The sequence below is a fragment of the Delphinus delphis genome, chromosome 3, assembly GCF_949987515.2.
Source record: "Delphinus delphis chromosome 3, mDelDel1.2, whole genome shotgun sequence".
NCBI classification, from domain to species: Eukaryota; Metazoa; Chordata; class Mammalia; order Artiodactyla; family Delphinidae; genus Delphinus; species Delphinus delphis.
This window is the reverse complement of record NC_082685.1, coordinates 117,194,397-117,200,444: the sequence shown is the minus strand read 5'-3', so window position 1 is coordinate 117,200,444 and position 6,048 is coordinate 117,194,397.

Below are 6,048 nucleotides of genomic sequence, written 5' to 3'. Positions count from 1 at the left end.
ATTTGGTCAAGGCTTAGTTTCCTAGGACCCAGCTGGGTGGTGCAATACAGAGGATGAGACCTGGCACATGGACAGTGATGGAGAGAGCAGGCCCTAGTTAGTGGCTGGGGTATGGGTTAGGTGGGACGGTGAAGGGGCTGGGCAGGGGGTTCTGAACCATGGGGTGGGGGCTGAGCCTTGCGCTGGGAGAGGAACAGAGCGTACAGAGAACAGGAAAAGGTGAGGTGGGAGGGTTGCTGGAAAGGGGCGGGACAGGATCTAAGGCAGATTTCACCTGCTTCCTAATATTGTCAGGGACTAAGCCTGCTCTGTATTTGGCATAGGGAAGTCTGCATCAAAAGGGGAAGGCAGGGAATTCCCCGGCAGTCCAGTGGTTAGGACTCGGTGCTTTCACTGACGAGGACCTGGGTTTGAATTCCTGGTCAGGGAACTAAGATCCCACAAGCTGCGTGGCCAAGAAAAAACCGGGAGGAGGGAGGCAAAAGCTCAATACACACTTTCACATTGCTGCTTCTGTTGTTCATTGAGGTTTCCTACAGAGACCTTGTTTACTTGGCTGACTGGTATTGTCATTAGAGATCTTTGAATATTGAAGTAATTAAGAACTGCAACTCAGGACAGACACACTTAATATTCTTTTTTTTAAAAAAAAATTAATTTATTTTATTTATTTATTTTTGGCAGCATTTGGTTTTCATTGCTGCACGGGGGCTTTCTCTAGTTGTGGTGAGCAGGGGCTATACTTTGTTGTGGTGCACGGGCTTCTCATTGCGGTGGCTTCTCTTGTTGTGGAGCACAGGCTTCAGTAGTTGTGGCACACGGGCTCAGTAGTTGTGGTACACGGGCTTAGTTGCTCCGTGGCATGTGGGATCTTCCCGGACCAGGGCTTGAACCTGTGTCCCCTGCATTGGCAGGCGGATTCTTAGCCACTGCGCCACCAGGGAAGTCCCACACTTAATATTCTTGAGGCACAGTGCAATCTTAGAGATGCTCACTTATTTGAGAAATCACGTGGGTGATTTTGTCACATCTTGGTGCATCTCACCTACGCTGTAACTAAGGATTAGGGTTGTAGCTATCTCTGAGGTATGGAAAACTCAGCCAATTATTTTCTACGATTTGATATTACAGTGTTATTCCATGTGTATAAACACCATGTGTTCATGTTTGGAGAAAGAATGATCTTTTCCCTTTAACAAAGGGCTCTCTCATGGCAGTGGTGACAAAGTGGCAAGCAATCAGTAGGTGTTGTTTGAGGAACGACTACCTTGGCTTTTATTTTGAAATCATTATTTTCATTTTTACATCAAGGCTAGAAAACAGTGCATAACTTATTTTTTTTTTTTTTTTGCGGTACGTGGGCCTCTCACTGTTGTGGCCTCTCCCGTTGTGGAGCACAGGCTCCGGACGCGCAGGCTCAGCGGCCATGGCTCACGGGCCCAGCCGCTCCGCGGCATGTGGGATCTTCCCGGACCGGGGCACGAACCCGTGTCCCCTGCATCAGCAGGTGGACTCCCAACCACTGCGCCACCAGGGAAGCCCCATAACTTTTGATTAGTATCACAATAGTATTTAAATATGTAGTTCTGCCTGCAAAATTGTATGCTACACAGGGAGCGAATCCATCCGTCTGTGCCTCCCTCCCTCCATCCATTCAACGTGTACTCAGTGAGCGGATTACATTGCATATGTGCTGGGCATTTGGGATGTGGTGATGGGCAAGCACAGACCCAGTCCCAGCCTTCGACAGGCTTACATTCAGTGGGGGAGACAGATGTTAGTCAAATAAACACAAAAATACATGTATGGTTTTTGAAAAAAAATAAATGTATGGTTTCAAATTATAGTAAGTGCCATGAAAAATAGGCGCATAGTTGTATGAAAGCATATAATAAGGAAAGAGATGTTTAAACTGAGATCTGAAGAATGGCTAGGAATTAACCAGGTGAAAATTGCTGGGAGGTGGGGAGGGAGGGTGAAAAGAACATTCCAGACAAAAAGGAATTTGAGAAATTTGAAGACCAGTGTTTCCAGAGAGCAAGTCTTTGTCTGTGACTTTGGCTGTGCCACTGAATTTGATTGTGTTTTCGGTTTTTTATTTGAAAAATGAAGGTTCTGATACTGGCTCCCTATCATGATAAATAGCAACTGTCCCATCATTAATGAAGAAGCGAGCAGCCATTTGAGTTCTAAAGTGAAAGGTGCTGGAATGGTATAAACCCTGCCAAACCTACATCCAAAGGAGAAAAAAAATTAATACCTTGGCATTCTCCTCAGCTTTAGGCATGCAAGTAGGTGATGAAGATTCTCTAATGACGTTTCGGTTTGTGATGAAATCACAATTGAATTTTTCTGCAGTTCAGAACTCAGTTCCTCTAAAGCTGAATTGTGAGCTTCATCTGCTGGTCTCCCATCTGACCAGATGGGTTGAGTCATCACCAGGCCCACACTGGTTAAGCCCATTATACTTTAACATACAGATGAGGATTTTGCTCTTTAAAAGATAATTGCTCAGGAAACCAAAACAATTCACCCCTATTACCTTGTTTAAAAAGAAGCAGTTTTTTTTTTCTTTTTTTTTATGCTGAGATTTATCTGAATAGACATTTCTAGCCAGATGAGTGATGTATATTGGGCTAATTGGATTTTGCCAGGAGACCATTTGGAAGGCAGGTCAGAGGCCAGCCTGTGTGCATGCATCCAGGAGGTGACTGAGGCTCTCCTCCTGCGAACTGCAGATTATCACACACAGTCGAGGGCCTGGTTGATTTGGGTCCAGGTGAGTAAGTCGCGGAAATGAGCCCCGATGCAAACGAAAACAGGTGTGCGTTTCACCAAGGAGGCACCTCTAGGCTGGAAAAAGGGCTGAATTCAGTTGGTAGAGGCTCACCTTTCTGTCTGTGATGGGGGCCAGCAGGGCCCATGGAGGTGGCCCCGGGTGATGTCAGTATCACCCTGATTCTGCCGTGGGAGTAATCAGGCAAGGCCGCCAGCTCCCTCAGCTGGAAACAGTTACTCCCCATCTGGGTTGAATTACCCTCCTGAAATGCAGCTCTGAGCCGGCCCTCCCTGCCCACTGGAGGGAGAGATCCATCGCCCACGAGTGTGTGCTCGCCCCTGTAAGCAAGCAGAGATGTGGGCCACGGCTACTTCAATCTCTGCACCTCAGCCTCCCAGCCAATGAACTCCGGGAGCTTTTGGCCAAGTGAATCAAGGGCAGGAAACAGGCTAATCACAGATGTGAAGGGAGATAAAACCATGGCTCTTTTGAACCCAGAAGCAGCCATGAACCCAGGGTAATAGCACAAGGTATGTTTTTGTTTCTTTTTCCTAACCATGTTTGCCTTCTAGTTTCTATCAGATAATAAATAGTTCAGTTGACTATAAAGATTTGGGGCTTTAAAAATAATTTTCCTTGATGGCTAGGTTGGGAAATGAGAAACCACCCTTCTGTGGGTTGCTGTAGCTCAGGCTGATTTTTGGAGTGGTCTGGGTGCTGGATTAGGTTTATGCTAAACTAAGCCCAGAGGCTGTATCAGTACTGTCGCTCGGCATGGGCTCACCATCACAAATTTGTGGGCATCTCCCTCTGACTTATGGCACTGTGGGAACTGATTTCTACCTTGTACTTAGAGTACTACCATGTAAGAATATCTTGAACAGGAAATCTTTCCTTCCGTTCGCGGTGTGGCTCCGAGTGAGCTCTGAGTCATGTGGGCATTCAAATCTTAGCTTCACCCTGACTGGCTGTAGGGACTTAGACAAGTTACTGCTTTAACTCTGTTTCCTCATCTGTAAAATGGGGATAGTGGCAATTATCTTGTTTTGAGAATTAAGTAACATTATAAATGTACTTTTGCTTGTGGCTGGCTGGGGGAGCCGGGCCTGTTGCCATTGTCCGTGCTGCTGGTTGGGATGGGTCGTTTTCTCTCTCTCCCAAGATTTAAGTTCAAGGGGCAAGGATCAGGAAAAAGGAAGCCCATTTCAGCTTCTAGCCTAAGATGTGTTCTCTATGCAGCTATGACCAAGTTTTTTGCTGGGTTATTATAGCCTGCCTGGTCATCGATGGCTGAGTATTTGATTTTTATGTATCTAGTGGTGTTTGTGTAGGCAACTCATCTGCCAAGTCCCCAGAGGGGAGGAGGGTGAGTGGCATCTTGAGTTTCAGCTCTATAACCATACATTTAAGAACTGTTCCACTCAGTACTCAATTTGGCGTCTGATAATCAGGAATGCTTCTTTCCACCTGATAGTTTTCACTGTTTGGCAACGGTGGCAGAGAAAAAGCTATGTGTTCATCAAATCCATTTTCATGTGCCTCCTCTGGGCACATGGGAAATTATGCTTCCCAACCCCTTGATGTTTAGAGGGGGCCTCGTGACTAGTTGAGGCCAATGAAATGTGACATGTCACTGCCTGGCTGAGATAGGGAAAAACTCCTTTATGATACTGTAGCTTCTCTTCCTCTACCGTAGTGAGTGTGGAGGGCTCACGTTCCAGCTACAAAACAGTGGGGATTCTATCTGCCTGGAACCCCAGGTCATGCCTTGGAGGGGAGCTGCTCTTGAGAGCTGACAGACACTCAGAGAGGACTTTGTGAGAAATGAACCTTGGTTGGGTTAAGTCACTGAGATTTTTGTTACTGCAGCAGAATCTAGCCTATTCTGACTGACACAGCAATCTGTTTACTTGCTAACATTACTTATACTACTTTCCTGGCCCTGTGGCACCCACTCTTTTTCATACCTAGGAATTCTTCAGCTGAAAGGTAGGATACCTCATAACCAGTTCCTGACTGCTCACTGCTGATTCCACTGAAGGATTTTCAGGAACTAAGTGGAGGGTAGTAAATATTCTACTGCTAGGCCTTGCTTTAAAACAAAAAAGGAAGAAAAGGGAATGTATTTCAGAATATATTTCAGACATGTCTGCTTAATTTTGTGTCAATGGCTGAATTTTCCTAACTCTGGTTGTGACAAATACCTGAAGCCCTCCTGTCAGAGGATTTAGCTTCTGTGGAGTCATGGGTAATCTCATTAAAGAGATTTTGATGATTGAAACCACCGCATCAAGCAGTGTAATCACTAGAATCCCGCCTGCCTTCTTTCCTCACTAGTTTAGAAGAAACCCCACTGCTTTTGAAAAACAAATTGTTCTCCAGCCCTTCCACTTCCTTTCATCATAAGGGAAACTTGGGAGAAAGTATTTATGATCACAGAAAATGGAAATAGAAAGCTATTACAATTTTCTCAGCTTAAAACTGTATTAGTCTGCAAGGGTTGCCATATCAAGATACCACCGACTGGGTGGCTTAAACTGTAGAAATATATTTTCTCACAGTTCTGAAGGCCGTAAGTCCAAGATCAAGGTGCTGTCAGCTTTGGTGTCTGGTGAGGCTTGTAGATGCCGCCTTCTTGCTATGTCCTCACATGGCTTTTTCTCTGTGCTTGTGTGGAGCGAGAGATCTCTGGTGTCTCTCCTTCTTACAAGGACACCGGCCCTATCAGATGAGGCTCCACCCTCAGGACCTCATTTAATTTTTATTACTTCCTGATAGGCCCAGTTGTAACCAAGCAAGGGCTCATGTGCCCTTAGCACAGAAAGCTGAACGCTGGCCGTGGGTGTTTACAGCAAAGTAAGGGCTTATTGCAGGGTGTCAATCAAGGGAGTGGGAGACAAGCCTCAGATCCACTCCAACTTGGTCTTTGAGTTTGGGGTGTTTTTAAAGGGGAAGAACAAAGAAGCTGAAATTAATCATTGTCTTGTGACATTTCTGTGACATTTATTTATTTTTATTGAAGTATAGTCGATTTATAACGTTGTGTTAATTTCTGGTGTACAGCAAACTGATTCCGTTATACGTATATATATTTGTATTTCAGATTTTTCATTATATTACAAGATATTGAATATAGTTCCCTGTGCTATATAGTAGGACCTTATTGTTTATTTTATATATAGTGGTTTGTATCTGCTAATCCCAAACTCCTAATTTATCCCTTCCCACCCCTTTCCCCTTTGGAGGCCATAAATCTGTTTTCTATGTCT